The sequence below is a fragment of the Nothoprocta perdicaria genome, unplaced genomic scaffold, assembly GCF_003342845.1.
Source record: "Nothoprocta perdicaria isolate Ctin4 unplaced genomic scaffold, notPer1 scaffold_200, whole genome shotgun sequence".
Taxonomy (NCBI): Eukaryota; Metazoa; Chordata; class Aves; order Tinamiformes; family Tinamidae; genus Nothoprocta; species Nothoprocta perdicaria.
The window spans coordinates 1,404,168-1,422,304 of NW_020455206.1; the positions used below are offsets into that span (position 1 = coordinate 1,404,168).

Below are 18,137 nucleotides of genomic sequence, written 5' to 3' on the forward strand. Positions count from 1 at the left end.
GTTTCAGCACCACCCACTCTGTTTATCCGTAACTTCCCTCCTTCTTCAGCATTTTTTTTTAAATTGCCTTTCACAGAGATTTTTTTCTTCTTTTAGAGCTATGGGTACTGAAAGGAAAGCTGAAAGGAAATTAACAGCATGTATGTGACTCCGGTGGCACATATATGTTCTGAATTAAGCCTGTCCATTAGCAAGCTTCAGAAAGCCACAGATCACATGGGCATATTGCAAGCCAGCTGCAGAATCAGCACTAAAATTGGATCTTACATGCTTTGATCCAGTGCACTGTCCATCTAGCTATACACCAGACCACAGCTATGTCTGCCACCGTCTTGTGTTTACCTTAAGGAAACATATGTATAAAGACAATAGAAAGTTTTTAGGAAGAGACTTTCTGAAAATAGGGCAAAAGTTGTCATATCATAAACTACTACAAAGTGCTTTATTTTACGCCTCATGGACAAATTACTCTGAAATTATATATATATGTGATGCGATGGAGCGTCTGGAGTCAAAGATGCAGTCTCACAGAGATTAAGTCAATGCTCCGTTTATTGCAGATTCCAGCACACTTTTATACAGTAAGCTGTAAGCCACACCCCTGTCCAGTCATGATTTTACACACTTTCCTCTCGCCTCTGTCTTGCCACTGTCTACGAGGCTGGCATCCAATCCCGTATAAGTTTACCTATAAGGTTCCAGATACAATACCTTTTATGCCTAAAAACAAGTGCGCCACAGCTACTGTCCAATTACCTTCATGCAGCAGCCACGCAGCAGCCAGACAGCTGCCTTTGTTTTTGATCCGCTGATGGAACAAGTGCACTGTCGGCCTTGAAGCTGGTTATCTACTAACAAGGCATCCTGCCTGCTAATAGGCACTGTACGGCCGTCCTTGGAGCAGGCACCAACATATATGTATTTTGTTTAGAACATCGTTCAGGTGTACTTGTGCAATAGACAAATACCATTTTGTCTAATGCAGAAAATATGCTACAAATTCATCGTGTGATGCATTGTTTTGCTACAGCATATACATTGATATAGATCGGGTCCAGGCCAGTGACTTTTCCTAATGCACAAGTTAACAATATGTTAGGTGTATTTTTTTTTTTATTTAATAGCAGAACAAAAAACCAAAAGAACTCTTCTCAGTTGCTAAGTACAAAAAATACATCCCTTAAGCTGTACAATGTGTTTGTGGTACACCAAATACGTCTATAAAAACAATGCAGACAGCACACCGTGCACTTATCCTTCATTGTGCATACTGTTTCAAAGCAATGCCGGTACTTTATTGTCTAAAACTGTAAATAATGTTGGTTCTATAAATAATTTGGAAAACTAGGTATCTGGAAAAAACTCTTGATGTTTTGATCTTCCTGTGACTATCATCTTTTTTGTTTTGAATGGTTTGAGAATTTCCTTGGAAATCACTTGAAAATCAGCAGCTATGATAGGCTTTGGCTTTGAATCTTTCGTTGTGCACTCATTTGTTCAGTGCTTTAAAATGAACCACATTTTTGGCTGTTAACATACCACTGGAGTTAACATACCTGTTGAGTTCAATCAAAGCTATCGAAATGTTCCTGACTTACTCAAACAGGACAATGAGTTACCCCTTATTTTACAATAAAAATGTTTTTGGCTACTTTCACAATAAAAGCACCACCATAAGCATTTTCAAAAGAATATTTTTTAGAGAGAGAAAAGGTTGTAAAATGTGTTTTTAAATTCTCCCTTACATAGAAATGACAGATTCTTCTTCCTAGAAAGATCTGTTTGTTGGTGCTTCTTTATAAAGTGTATTTTTTGTGAGTCCCTGGCATAGCCACAATTATGGCTCAGATTCATGATGATGTCTTGAGGACAAATAAAAGCTGCAAAAATCTGAATCCTGAATTCTAAGATTTGGAAGAACTGGACCCTAATTGGAACATATTTTGGAAATAATCCATATAAGCCTGTTGAGGAGAGTCACACTGAATGATCTTCAAGGCTATATCCTATCCATATCCAAACAACAACTTTTTTTTTTCAAAAAAAAGCTCCTTACACGACAAAAAGGCATGTGCAGTGACACGCCTGTGTCATGTGTGTGGCTTCCATCGTGTGTGGCCATCATGTGTTCTACACATCCATCATATGTGGCTTCCTATGGAGCACAGAAAGCACAGTCCAAACCAACGGACAGGGTCAGTCCATGGAGCTCATTCAGACCCAGTGCTTCAAGGGTTCTCTAGGCAAATATCACCTACCCCTTTTCACTTTTGATTAGCTGTTAAAATCTATATATTCCAGACTACTCCCTCTTGTGGACATTATATTGTGAATTAACAACGATTTTGATGATGCATGATCATCTTCAAAGTCATTCTTTCTCCTTCTTTTCCCCTCCCTGACCCCCAGAAATAGTTCTCAGACAGCAGGACATTAAAATATAGATGAACGGGAATAGTTATTCTTGAATTGCTGTGTCTGCTGCTCTTTCTTTTTATCCTTTCAGTCTATTATTGAACTTAACGGCAACAGATTCTATATCAGAAATAAAGTCCTTCTAAAAGAAAGTTACTGTGGCTCAATCTTGAACACAAATTATATACATGTTGTGAGACACATGGAGAGAAAAAGTTAAAAAATTATTTTGTCCATTAAACAAGTTGATCCATATAACACATCCTTGAAACCAATTTAATCTGCTTTTCTTTGGGAACATGACTCTAATTTCACTGAAATCTCACCAATAAAAATGTAACCAATGCTGATAAAAAATAATTACTTTTCCTAAACTTCAAGAAGACATTTTGACACACTCTTAAGAACATGTTTCTAAGTTATTGACAAAAAAAAAGGAAAAAGAAACACAAAGATTAAAAAATGTTTAATCCCAAAACTTTGAGGCTAAACACTTAAATAAGCAGTATTTTTACAAACTTCAGAACGTACATGCATTTGATTAAAATATTTTTTATTGGACCCTATATATTTTAATTCAACTTTATGGGAATAAAAATAGCATACTAAAAGTATGCTATAGCATACTAAAAGATCAGGGACTTAAATTAAAATGTTTGATTGATTCAGATACCATCCTTGTTGAGAGCTATAGACATTACATGCTGCTATTCTTTTACACTTTCATACAACAATCCAATTGATTTCTTGATGTTAAAATTGTCTTCTCCCTTTAATGAGTTTTTGAAGAACATCAAATGCTGTCAGAAGCAGTTGGCTCAAGAGAACTTTATGCTCATACGGTTCTCTCTCTCATGTTCCATTTATTCTGCTATCAAGTGAATTTACGTTGAGCAATTTTTCAGATACAGAATAAGCTGCCAAGGGTCTGGGTGCCTTTTAAAGTTCTCTCTTCCAACAGATACATCCAAGACCTCTATGTCTTGCCTGGCTTTCCTACACTTTTACTCTACCAAGAGTTACTTTTAGCAGAAATATTTGGCAATGGCAAGTGGATCCAACAGATCCATTTTGAATGAAGAACTCAGAACAGAACTGAAATTCTGTTCTCCTCAATTACTACACAGCACAGTGAATAGTATATTCAAATCATAGCGTTAAGGAAATATCAGGGAAAGGTGCTATGCATATTCTTTTGATTTCCAAACCCAGTGTGCATTTACTATATTCAGGGTCTTTTTATGTTCAGTTCTTTTGAATATGTGTGTGTTTGGCCTGAGCTAGCGATAATGATGGGAGAAAGCATGCAAAGCTTGACTTCCAAATACTCACTGGGTGCAATACATGAGTATATCATATTCTTATTGTGTTTTATAGCTAAATGTATTAGTGTTACAGAAGTCCAAAACAATGTCATATGACACCAAATCTATGTGCCATTCTAAATTTTTATAATAAATGATTCATCAACTGCTACCAACAGCTACAAACCAAGAATTGTTTGCAGAATAAACTGTTATAATCATAGCTCAGAAAAGCAGTTAAAATAAACACTGGTGCTCTTTAACAACAGCATCCTTTGTGCTCTACATAACAAAGATATGAATTTTAGTAAAATGGAGAATGGAGAATTATGATTAATAAATTCTAAATTATCAGAGAGGTTGGGTTGATCAATGCCATGAAAGTTACAATTTTTTTCTTTAAATAGTTAGTCATTTTGAATATTTTTTGGCCAGTAATAATGCTGTATTTGGCTACAATTGTTAATGAAATTTGAAGTTTGAAGTATGTATGTACATATTTCATTTCAAGCAGGTAATCATATGATTAGAGCTGGGAAGATAATGTAAAAGAATAACTGTGGCAATGTAACAATAAAAGTCCTTTGCATTCCTATTCTATTTAGTAAGTTCATAAACACTGCCCTCCCCTTTAGCAGGGACATCAGCTGTTGAACAGAAATGTCCTAAGCAGTAACAATAAGACATTCAAGTATTCACTTTATTCCTATTCCTTGTTTATCCTGACTGCGATGTGAATTTTTTGAAGTTCAGTGCTTCGAAAGGGTAGACTTCATACAGACAGAGACACAGCAATCTGAGAAAAGTGATTCCAAGTAAAAAGCTATCTTTTCCCAGTGTTAAAGATTCAACCTTTGTTTTGATATGAGGGGAAAAATTCATCTTCTTCCCTTTCTTTGGCAAGTAACAATGGGTCAAAGATCAATTTCAAATTTGTTTTGCTATTAATGAGTTGCTTGGAGTATAATTACTCTTTTCCTTTTCTTTTGTTAATAGGGGAAAGGAAACGTTCTCTAGGCAAGGACTATCATCCCCTTTGCCTGAAGTGCTGCCTGTGCAAACGTCAGCTCAGCCCTGGCCAGCATGCAGAGGTAGGAAATAAACTCTCCATCTGTTGGGCTTGAGGAACTATCATAGGCCCTAAAAACAGCTTTCCTAACCTCCTGTTGCAAAGGGCTGGCTTGTCGTGGTTTGCACTGAGGGCAGCATGTAATATGCAAGATCTTTTTTTCTTTTTTTTTTTTGGTGGCACGTAAGATGGAAGAGAAAGGCTGACAGAAGGTGAGCATATGCTGCAAATAGCAGGCAGATTAGAATTGAGACATAGTATTGAGAAATGACTTACTTAAATGCCCCCCTTGAAATAGGAGCAAAGCAGAAACACAGCATGTCTGTCATGCTGAACAGGTGCGCAGACCCTCTAGCAAAACATTGTGGGATGTGGGATCACATACAGCACTGTAGTGATCAGAACCCAGAGATGGCATGCTCTCAAGGATCTGGACAACCACCTTTCTGTAGGGATATAGATATTCACAGAAGAAAGCAGTTCTCTCAAAATTGTGGAGAAAGGGAAGCATTTCAGTGATTTTTCCCCCCCATGAAAAGCAGCTCCTCAGAACTCTTTGCAACTCACTCTATGATTTTGAAAAAAAATAAAACAGCAATCCATCATTTTCAGTTGAACACGGTTATCATGAAAGTAGAACTAACTACAGGAGAAAAAAAAAAGAATTAAAAAACAAATTAAGTCAATGGAACATTCAAAAATTACTCAGACACTAAGTTTCTAATGAATAAGGAACTTTTCAAAATGTAGATTATCAGCAAGGACAAACTATCCAACTTGTTTTTATGTTAAACTACAGGCAGAGTATATTTGAAATCCTGGCAGATTTCTTTGGAAGTTCTTCTCTGCCCAGTATTATGCACTGGGATAATTAGAGAAAGGAGGTACCACTCAAAAAATAATATCATGAGAATGTTTAGTGGGGCTTAAAATGTCTCAAAAATCATGGTTCTTCCCACAAGCACAGTGGGCTGAGCTCTCATGAGTATTTTCTTATATGATGCTGGATCTGATAGGCCTTCATGTACCCTTGCAGGAGCTATCACATTGATTTGTTTCCTGGACAGGCTTAAACACTGACAAAAGAAGGAAGCAAAAGGAAGAATGAATTATATGCAAGCTCCTGTCCCACCGTAAAACATTTTCTAGAAATTTAAGAGACTTTTGGAGCCAGATATTCACCCACCTGCTGATGTAGAGAAGAGCACCGAAAATCAAGACTAAAAGGACATGGAAGATCCTTTACTTCAGAAGAGACAGTCACTGAGTTGTTTCACATCCCACTAAGCTTTCTAATCTTTATTTAGTCTCTTCTCTTATCTTCATTCTTCTTTTTCATTTATTTGGTTAAAGAATGTCTTCCCATTAGTTTTAAGATATTTTGCAATATATTTTGTAATATCTAACTCAACATGTCATTGGCAGTTCCTCCTTTATATCTGTGCTTTACATTTACAGTGTAGAAATCCTGCTGCTAAGTCCTAGTTTCATTTGAGGAACATTTGAATTTCTGTTTTCCTAGTCTTTTTGTGAACAAAGTAATTCCCACAGTTAATTATAAAGTCATTTCCTACAGTTCCCACCACCACTACACATCTAATCTTCACTCTTGAGTGTAAGATTTCATCTTTGAATAAAGCAATTGTGCGTTTTTTTCTTAGGTTTTCATGTCTGTGACCTCCCTGCTGTTTGTATTAGCTGATGAAATGCTAGCTGCACAAAGTCTTTGTCCTTTGGGAAGTAAAAGCTTCATCTTTTCCATTATAAGCAGTAATCTCACAAACAATTCCTTTATAGCTTATTTTCTATGCCTTCCTGCTCTGGAAGAGACTCTTGGTTTATCAGATTCTCTCAAACAACTGTTTTTGTTGACCATTCTTCTCTTTGCTTTGTCTCATTATTGACAGTGCACCAGCCTCGGTCTTCCAGAACAGACTTTAAACTTCCCTGGGTCACGGTTCTCTCATCAGGTGGCTGGGCCTAACGCCTGTTCGTCATTCTAACAGATCTTAATCGATCAGAATCATTCCATTTGCTTTAACCAGATCTCCATTTCTTCAAAATACTTCTGACAAAGTGTGTTGCTTCACTTCCTCCAGAAAGAGATCTGCAGTACATAACTGCGGTTCAAGAAACTGCAATCCTTTGGATAACATTTAGCTGCTTGAATGTCAGCGGGAAGAATGAAATTGCAACATTTTCATTATACATCTGTCCAGAAAATGCCATGAACTTTTAGCATAACAAGAAACACAGAAGTATAGCTCTTTGACTATGGCATGGTATCTTTTTTCAAAAGGTATGCAAACCTTTAAATTAATAAGATAAAAAACTAGGAGGAAAATCAGTTGGTCAGAGACAATGTTCAAATGATAGGACAACTATACTGTAGGAGTTTAACAGGTGGACGAAGAGAACACTAGAAAATTTTACATGACTGGCCATCTGCTGAATCATGGTTGCTACTGACGACCATCCTCTCTGTGGTCTCCTACATAAAATATAGCTGTTGTGAAGTGGAATTCTCAGTCTTTGGATATGCCAGAGAGATTGGGTGGGTCTCTGCAGAGAGCTCTGACCTCTTCAGCCCCCTGGGGATACATACTTGCTCGCTGGCTACATGTCAGCCTTGGGCTAGACAGGTAAATGATGAAAGTTACAATACTTGATTCATGCAGATTATCTCAGGGCTCCCAGATTATTTTCTGCAGATTATTCTCTGCATGAACGTATTCTGAAATATTTTTTCTGAACATATTCTGAAACATGTTTTCATGCAGTTTATCTTCTGGGCTGTCTAGTGCAAGAGGGATGTGGAACTTCTAGAGAGGGTCCCATGCAGAATGACGCAAGTGATTAAAAGACTGGAGCATCTATCGTATGAGGAAAGACTAAGTGAACTGGGCCTGTTTAGTCTGGAGAAGAGAAGATTGAGAGGGGATCTTATCAACATGTACAAGTACCTGAGAGTAGAATGTAAAGAGGATGTGGCTGAACACTTTTCAGTGGTGGCCAGCAATGGAACAAGGCAGAATGGGTACAAATTACAACACAAGAAGTTTTATCTGCCTGTGAGGAAGAACTTCCTTACTGTTAGGTTGCCTAGAGAGGTTGCGGAGTCTCCTCCTTCGGAGATATTCAAAACCTGCCTGGATTTGATCCTGTGCCATGTGTTCTAGCTGTCCCTGCTTGAGCAGGGAGTGAGACTAGATGATCTCTGGAGGTCCCTTCCAATCTCAGCCATTCTGTGATTGTGTGATCTCTGCATTGCAGTCTTGCTGTTACTTCAAAGATTGCATCAGGACAAGAGGCAACTAAGTGGCACGCAACATATGCATGGAGAGACATATAGGTATAGAAGACTGTTCATAAAATCTATGAGAGATGAGAACAAGACAGTTACGCAGAGTACTAAATCATTCCCAGGAGATACAAGGATTAAAAGAAAGAACATGGTGCTTGTTTTCGAAGGATGAACAGAGCAGAGCTATTAGAAGACACCAGTGCTAAAGTTAGTCTGCAGATGGGGCGATATGTCCAAGAAGAATCCACACAGTGATTAGATAATTCTAAACTTGAGGCAGGAGTTTGAACCAGGCACACAATATCATTCTTTTTCATTTCTTAATGCTGCAGTTCTCTGGATTGTCAAAAGTCTATTGCGAAGTTTGTTCTCTAGAAGAGAACAACTGAAGACCTTCCAGCTGTCAAGTCTTGTGAAACAGATCTGAAAACAATGACATCAATAGAACCATGGAATCATAGAATTATTATGGTTGGAGAGACCTTTGAGGTCATTGAGTCCAGCTGTAAACCCTTCAACACTATACCTGCTAACCCAGGTGCCTAAGTGCCACATCTACACAATTCTTGAACACTGCCAGGGACAGTGACTCTACCACTTCTCTGAGCAGCCTCTTCCAATGCTTTACCACTCTTGCCATGTAGAAATTCTTCCTGATATCCAACTTGAACCTCCCCTGGTTCAACTTGAGGCCATTTCTTCTTATGCTATTCGTAGCTCTTCCAGAGAAGAGATTGACTCCCACCTCCCTACAACATGCTTTCAGGTAGTTACAGAGAGCAATAAAGTCTCCCCCGGGCCTCCTCTTCTCCACATTAAACAATCCCAGCCCCAGCTCCCTTAGCTACTCCTGGTAAGGTCTGTACTCCAGATCCTTCCCCAGCTTCGTTGCTCTTCTTTAGACAATCTCCAGCAGTTCTAGATTTTTCTTGGAGTGAGGGACCCAAAACTGAAGACAATATTGGAAGTGCGGCCTCATCCGCCACCTGTCAACCCATCCTCCCAGATCCTTTTCTGCCCTAATTCTGTAGCACTGCATGGGTTTGTTGTGATTCAAGTGCAAAACATGGCATTTGGCCTTGTTGATCTTGACACAGCTGGTCTCTGGCCTTCGATTCAGCTTGTCTAAATCCCTCTGCAGAGCCTTCCTACCCGCAAACAGAACTACTTTTCCTCCCAGATTGGTGTCATCTGCAAATTTACTTAGAGTGAACTCGATCTCCTTATCCAGATCATTGGTAAAGATTTATTAAAGGGGACAGGTCCTAGCACTGATCCCTGGGGAACATCGCTCATGATAGGTCACCAGCTGGGTATAACTCCATTCACTACCACTCTCTAGGCCTGGCCACCTAGCCAGTTTTTCACCCAGCAAAAAGCACCCCTGTCTAATCCATGAGCGGCCAGCTTCTTTAGGCAGAATGCAGTGGGAGAAGGTGTCAGAGACCTTATCCTGAAACACACAACTTTGTAGTTGTGTTGACACATGTTGACCTTTTATCTTCTTTTTTAAGAAAAAAAGACTATTTCAAGCATCTTTTTCATTATTTTACTTAGTAAGAATATTTGTCAGAAGGACAAAGTATATATTTTATTGATCATTAATGTAGTCTGTTGGTGAATAACAAAAGCAATGTGTTGGAACCATTTGCACTCCAGAAGGAGTATGGAACATAGTCAGTTAATGTGTAATTTCTACAGTCACTGATGTGTTACAGTAGAATAGGACTTTCAGCATATGCCCATACAGGCTAAAATTCCCAGTGACTACACGGTTTCTGTCATCCTATGAATATCTAATCTAGGTTTTTAAAGTGATCTATCACACTGTTGACTGACTCAGCACCTGTATCTGCTCACCACTGACAACCCAGTGATGGATGAGTGAGAAGAGCAATACACCTGTACCACCAAGCTGACACACTGGACTATCAGGAGCTCTAACACATGTTGTGACATTTCTGATACAGGTTACCACACACATTTCCATACACTCTTACCACTCCACCTTTCCTAAAACAAGTGTGTCCTAAAAGGCCAGCATGCTGGGTATTTGAGTCCTTCTGCCTCACTGATGAGATAAGTGGAAACACTGCAGAGCATCTACGCAGCTGGAGCTAAACTTTTGCTTGATGGTTATTGAGAAGCACCTGTCCAGGTCTGAAACACATACCAAAAATGCCTAAGTATTGTTTAGTCATTCGTTATTTGAGCAATCCTCAGCATAATTAACTGTCCCAATTAAATCACAGGATGGTTGAGACTGGAAGGCACTCCGGAGATCACCTAGTCCACCTTCTTGCTCAAGCAGGCTCATAGAGAGCACTTTGCCCAAGACTGTCCAGATGTCTTTTCAATATGTCCAAGGACAGAGACTCTACAACCTTTCTGGTTAATCTTTTCAAGTACTCTGCAAAGCACAGAAACAGTAAAGAAGTTTTTCCTAATCCTTGGACATTTGAACAGTTACCTCATTATGAACTCTGTCTTCCTGGCTTGATCTGGTACCTTTAACAAGACCAAGATGCACAGCTGATTGTAGTGATGTGACATGCCCGGAGTTAGAATCTAGCTCAAGATGTGAAACCAATTTCTGATGCTTCTCAACAAGAGTGGCCTGATACATTTCACATATAAACAAAGAATTTCTGCAGTAAATCTCAGCTGGAATAAGGAAGAGGGAAGATTTTCCCTTGAACAGGCAAAATAAAATAACTTGAGGTCTTGATATACCACGTTATATCATTATATACAAGGTATAGTTATACCACACCACCTACTCCAAAAAAAAAAGACTTCCTGGTTTGATAGTAATGGTGGGGAAAATGGTGTCTCAAGAGTAATCTTTCACAGTCACTGAAGTCTTCTTTGTTTTTCTTTCACAGTATGATGACAAACCCTACTGCAACCACTGCTACATGCAGCAGTTTGGACCAAGAGGTAATGTCTTGCTTATTCACTAATGAATTTCACACTATCTAAGATAATCATTTAAGAGATTTATTTTCAGACTTATTTATTATGTATTCTCAGTTTTCCAAGTATGATCATACCTGCACAGAAGAAGTAATATTTTTTCATATAAACTACATTCAAAAGAATTCAAGGAATGAAGATAGTTAAACAATCTGATCTATGGATAGGACCATATCTAGAAGGATACATAGTTTACAAATGCAAATATTTTGTGGGTACAAACTTGTCATTTTAAAAGGAGATGTTGACTTGAAAAATATTTTGCATTAATGTCTTCATTTTCAGAGTGCAAATGCTTAGCAGGTATTCTCCAGGATCCTAGAATGAGTACAAGAACAACTACTGTTGGATAATTCACTGCCCGCAGTCGGGGGTGGGAAGCTATGTCTCTGCTAAAACAGAAAAAGATCCTTTGAACACCTCTGGTAGGTGACATACTAACACATGTCTTAAGACACAATCATGGACCTCTTGAAATGAGATTACAGTACATATGTAGTCCAATCATCTCTCATCTCTTGTTCTAAGAGATCATGTTCTAGAGACAGCCCAGCAAAATGAGTCCCTCTGCCAGTGCAAGGGCTTCACGTACTCTACTTGTCAAATTCCATGTCTGCAGGACCTTGGCATTGCAGACTAGCATGTATCATCAGCCAAAAAACCCCGTCTAGATCTCAAAATAAACTTAAAATCTATAATAAAAGACAAAGTGCAACAACTGTAATATGTCAAAGGAAGAAAGAAGCAAAGAACCAGAAGTCCTAAGTCCTTGCAGTAACTAAGGATAGATAAAACTCCTCCATCTTCTGGAATACTAGACTTCTGTCCCCAACTTGGAGAGAAATTTGACAGCCTAATAGTATGAGTCACAGAGACTAAAGAAATGATCTATTGTTGCCCATCTCTCAATAGCAAATCTAAAGAGTATTTGAGATGAGAGTGTGAGATCTCCTGTAACTAACCCACCTGAACACCCCTAGAAGTACCAGCAGGTCTATCCTGGTCCTGCCTCCACTTTTGGCCTATCTTTGGTACTTCAGGGAGGGAGTGAAAACTACCAAACTCAGGGAAATTTGGCAATGCATCTTTGTGTTGGGTAGCTGCTCATTAAAATGACAGCAATGTCTTTTCAGTAACTGTAATTGGGTGACTGAAATATCTAGTGAAGGAAAATGATGTATTGACAAACACTGGATCCCTAGTGCAAGGTTAGCAAAGATGCCTTACTCTAAAACCTGAAAATTCCAGCTGTTGAAACATTTTCTAGAATTTCCAACAACAAACAACACAATCCTGCTCATCTTTGAGAGGCTTTACAACCAGCAAGTCAAGGTGGGAAAATATTAGTTTTTTTTTTTTTTTTTTAAGTATTCAACATGACTGACACTGAACAAGCTGTTTAGGACAGTAAGCTCTCAAAAGTAGAACTGCTGTACAGTGGTATTTTATGCCAAAACAGACTCAATAATTAGGATATCTAGCTTGCATGTCAAAGAGGACAAATGTTATTGAAGCTCATGTTTAGTTTGCTTTCTCATGAGAAGTAAGTCTAACTGAGTTCAGTTTCTAATTAACAGCTTGCCAAAGGTTCGACAACACTTTGCACTATGAGTAGGTTTACTTTCCTCCTATTCTTAATGGAAAGCAGAAACTTTCATGATTTTTTTTTTAAGATAACACTGTGGATTAGGTTTGAATACCGAATTTTACATTGTATGTTTTTTTAATTACTCAGGCCTCCTGGAAAGTTACATTAGTTTCTTTTTGTTCCTTTTCTCCATGGTCTTTTTGACTAATTTGTTCTTTTGGCCTTTTCCTCTCCTCTTCTCTCCTCTCCTTCCCTTTGCTCTCCTCTTCCTCCTCTTCCCTCCTCTTCTCTTTTCTTCTCTTCTCAAGGAACAGGACGTCCAACTTCTCGCTTGTGTCTTGGGGCAACTTCCTCTTCCGTGGTTCCAGTCAGAAATAAGAACAGATCCTAGATGAGCCTTCTTTAATATCCAGACTGTGGAGAATCATCGCTAGATCATAATAGAGGGGCAAAATGCCAAAACTGATTTTTTTCCCATAGAGTATGAAAAAGAACACTGGTATCAAGAATGTCTGATAATCCAGGAAAACTGTAAAACAAAGTGCTATTCTCGACTGAATACTTTTTATCATAATTAAATGTGCATTGTGACAAATAATTTTTAATGAGCAGTAATAAATTTTAATGGCATGTAGTGTGGTTTATTTAAAAGAGTCACATTTATAAGAGATATTTGACTTCATATTAACTTAATTTTTTTTACTATACTCCAGCTGAATGTGGAAGAGGTGTCTCCTCCCCCCATTCCTGCACATCCCTACATCCCTAAAAATGAAGCTGATGAATTTGTCATTAAAACAGGTTCTGAGATTTAAGAGCTAAGATCTCATTACAAGCCTATGACAACCTGACTTTGTAATCCCAGAACAAGACTGTTAAATTTTTGATGTCTTATTTCTCTACATGTAAAATACCGAATGTAATTCCTGACCTGACAAAGATCCTGGCAAGCTCTAGATTACTGGTTGCAAATTACTTGTGGAAATACTAGGCTGATGGTGGATACAGCAATACGAAATTCTGCACTCCTACAGATCACAATACTGGTTAGTGCTGACTGATTAAAATGATGTAAGCTTTGCTTTTCACTTTCTTTTTGACCCAAACTTACAACAGCAAATAAAAACGTAATATAAACCTTGATGACAGCAGAGGTTCTCGATTTTCCCATATCACAAGCTGGACTGTTGTAACAGATATCTTTTTCCTTTCACCAGATAACAAAAGTTTCAATTTCCTAAAGAATACATTTGTGGCTAAATAATTTCTGATTTACATAGATCATATACTATATACTCTTCAATTCACAACAGAATTAGAATGGTAGAAAAACAAACACATTAAAGATAGTAGCCTTTTCATAAAGAAAAGGTTTCATGAACCAAGTTAAACCACAGTCCTTCAGTATGTAACATTGACTTTTCTATGTTTCAAGGTTGATCAAAACATAATAGAATTTCCCTAACAATGTGAAAACATTGCCCATTTTGTATTCCTGTATCTACTGACATTTCTACATAAAAATGTTGTGCTTATAATGGAAGGAATATTATAATGCTAAATAATCCACACACTTCTTTTCTTGCTAGGATTTTTCTTCAAATACACAAAAAAGTAGCCAAAAATGTTTGTTCAAGAGTTATTGAAGAACAGTCCAAAAAGAAACACTGTCTTCTGCCTAGTATAAGGCACATTTTTAATCTTGAGACCAAGGAAGCATGAATACAGCTCTTCACACCAACAGGATGGCTGGTTATGTAGCTGCATTCTCTATGGACTCTTCACAGAATGGTTATTTTCTTTCTCATTTCTCTCTCTTTCTTTTTCTTTCTTTCCCTTTCCTGATGATATCAATATTACCAGTCTAATCTAGCATCACAGGTCCAAACTGAGTTACTTTAGGGGCACAAGTGGAGACATGAGAGGATTTATTTCCCCAAACAAATTATGTGAATTGGTGTCTGGGTGGAGCAGCTTAAACACTGGTTTTTGGTGAGTCTGTGGGTCCTTTCAGAACAGCTTGTGGGTCAGTTCAGAAAAAATGAGCACAGGAACCACAAAATTACAGAATGGGTGAGATTGGAAGAGACCTCCAGAGATCATTTAGTCCAACACCTCTGCTCAAGCAGTGACACCTACAGCATATGGCACAGGGTTGCATTCAGGCAGATTTCGAAGATCTCTGGAGGAGATGCCATAACCTCTCTGGGCAGCCTGTTCCAGAGTTTTGTCAACCTCATAGTAAAGAAGATCTTCCTCATATGCAGATGAAATTTCCTTTTTTTTTTTTTTTTTTTTTTTTTTTTTAATTTATAACCATTATCATTTGTTCTGTTGCTGGCCATCACTGAGAAGAATTTGGTCCCATCCTCTTTACATTCTACCCTCACTAGGGCTGAGGAGAGGGGCAGGATTCCCTCTTTGGACCTGCTGGCAACATTGCTCATGATACAATCAGGATCCCATTGGCCTTCTTGGTCATGAGGGCACTGCTGCCTCATGGTTAACTTGTTGTCAACTAGGACCCCCAGATCCCTCTCTGCAGAGCAACTCACCAGCAGAACAACTCCTAATCTGTACTGATGCCTGGGTTTACTCCTGCCCACATACAGGACCCTGTGCTTGTCCTTGTTGAACATCATGAGGTTCCTCTCTGCCTAACCCTCCAGCCTGTCCAGGGCCCTCTGAATGACAGCACAGCCCTCTGGAATGGCAGCCACTCTATCCAGTTTGATATTGTTCACAAACCTGCCCAGGATGCACTCTGTGCCCTCGTCCAAGTCATTGATGACAACCTAAACAGTACTGGGCCCAGTACTGACCCCTGGGGGACACCACTGGCCACAGGCCTCCAACTAGACTCGGCCCCATTTATCACCATTCTCTGAGCTCTGCCATCCAGCCAGTTCTCAACCATCTCACTGTCCAGTCATCTAAAACACACTTCCAGAACTTCCCCATGAGGATGTTATAGGATATGATATAAAAAGCCTTGCTGAAGTCAAGGCAGACAACATCCACTTTTCTCTCATCATCCAGCCAACCAGTCATCCCATTGTAGAAGACGACCAGGTTCATCAAACATGACTCCCACTTGGTGAATCCATGTTGACTACTCTTGATCATCATCTTTTCCTTAACATGCCTAGAGATGATCTTGAGGGTAAGCTGCGCCATCACCTTTCCAGAGACAGAGGTGAAGCTGATTGACTAGTAGTTTCCTGGGTTCTTCCTCTTGCCCTTTTTGAAAACTGGAGTGATGTCGGCTTTCTTCCAGCCCTCTGGCACCATTCAGTCCACCCTCACTCCTGCACTGTCTATGACCTCTTGAAGATGATAGAAAGCACCTAAACAATAACCCCTGCCAGTTCCCTCAGCACCATTGGATGCATCCCATCTAGGCCTGTAGATCTATGGGTTCCTAGTTTGCCTAAACAATCTCTAATCCAATCCTTCTTGTCCAGCAGAGAGTCTTCCTTTCTCCTCATTCTCTTTCTTATATCCAGGCTCTGTAGTTCATGGGGACCAGCGTTAGCAACAAAGACAGAAGCAAAGAAGGCTGTCTTTGCATCCTCTGTCAAGTAACTCTGCCTTCTCTGCATCTTCCGACACCAAGGCCCGCCCTGTTCAGTAGCAGGCTCACATTTTTCCTAGTCCTGCTCTTGCTGCTGATGAATTTTTAGAAGCCCTTCCTGTTGTTTCTAACATCTCTTGCTAGCTCTAATTCCGTATGGGTCTTGGCCTTCCTCATTTCATTCCTGCATTCTCTGATAATGTTCCTATACTCTTCCCATGTGGTCTGGCCCTTCTTCCACATTATATATGTGCTCTTTTTCTCATTAAGTTTACCCAACACTTCCTTACCATCCACGCAAGTCTCCTGCCCTCCTTGCTCAACTTCTTGTAGGAATGCACTGATCCTGACCTTGAGGAAATATTGAATATTAGTCAGCTCTCCTGGATCCCTTCTCCTCCTAGGACCCTGACCCAGGGGATTCCTCCAAGGAGCTACCTGAAGATGTCAAAGTCAGGTCTCTTGAAGTCCAAAGTTGAAATCCAAATTCTTGCCAAGCTTCCTCCATTCAGGATCTTGAATTCCATTATCTCAGGGTCACTGCAGCCAAGACTGTCCCCAGTCTTCACATTTCCTACTAGACCATCTCTGTTTGTTAGTGCCAGGTCTAGCAGCCCTCTCCCCTTGTTGGCTCACGTCAAAAAGTTATCTGCAAAGTTCTGCAGGAACCTCCTGGACTGTCTGTTCCTAACTGTGTACTCATCCCAGCAAACATGTGATTGGTTGAAATCCCCCATAAGGACCAGAGCCTGTGATCAGGAGGCTTCTTCCACTGCCTGTAGAAGGCCTCATCCACTCCCTCTTCCTAATCAGGAGGCCTATAATAAATTCCCTCAACAGTGTCATCCCTGTTGGCCTGCCCTTTAATCTGCATCCACAGGCTCTTGACTCATGCTTCATCCTCCCCTAGGTAGAGATCCATACATTCCAGTTGCTCTCTCACGAAAAGAGCAACTCTACCACCTCACCTTCCTGACCTGTTCTTCCTAAAAAGCCTAAAGCCCTCCAAGGCCACATTCCGGTCATGAGAGCTGTACCTCCAGTCATGAGAGCTCTACCACCATGTCTCAGTAACTGCAATGAGATCATGGCCCTGCAGTTGCACACTGATCTCCAGTGCACTTTGTTTATTCCCCACACTGCGTGTGTTTACAGAATCACAGAATCACAGAATGCGCAAGGTTGGAAGGGACCTCAGAGGACATCGAGTCCAACCCCCCTGCACACGCAGGGTCACCTAGAGCACGTGGCACAGGGCTGCATCCAAGCGGGTTTTAAAGATCTCCAAAGAAGGAGACTCCACAACCTCTCTGGGCAGCCTGTTCCAGGGCTCTGGCACCCTCACAGTGAAGAAATGCTTCCTTAAGTTCCTGTGGAACTTCCGATGCTTCAGTTTGAAGCCATTTCCTCTAGTCCTATCCCTGCCCACCACTGAAAAGAGGCCGCCCCCCTCCTCCTCACTGCCTCCCTTGAGGTATTTATACACGCTGATCAGGTCGCTCCTCAGCCTCCTCTTCTCCAGGCTGAACAGGCCCAGCTCTCTCAGCCTTTGCTCACAGGGCAGATGTTCCAGGCCCCTGATCATCCTGGTAGCCCTGCGCTGGACTCTCTCCAGCAGCTCCACATCCCTCTTGTCCTGGGGAGCCCAGAACTGGACACAGTACTCCAGATGTGGCCTCACCAGGGCTGAGTAGAGGGGGATGATCACTTCCCTCGACCTGCTGGAGATGCTTTTCTTAATGCACCCCAGGATCCCGTTGGCCTTCTTGGCCACCAGGGCACACTGCTGCCTCATGGTCAACTTGTCGTCCACCATGACACCCAGGTCCCTCTCTGTGGGGCTGCTCTCCAGCAGGTCCACTCCTAATCTGTACTGGTGTCCAGGGTTATTCCTCCCCAAGTGCAGG

At 40.2% G+C, this 18,137-nt stretch overlaps 1 long non-coding RNA gene across 1 annotated transcript; it reads left to right on the forward strand.

The window, feature by feature from the left end:
- Positions 1–10,975: 10,975 nt before the first annotated feature.
- LOC112946280 lies at positions 10,976–13,286 on the forward strand. The gene is made up of 2 exons (XR_003249202.1): positions 10,976–11,032; positions 12,965–13,286. It is a non-coding gene; the product is annotated as an uncharacterized LOC112946280 (long non-coding RNA).
- The last annotated feature ends 4,851 nt before the right edge of the window (positions 13,287–18,137 follow it).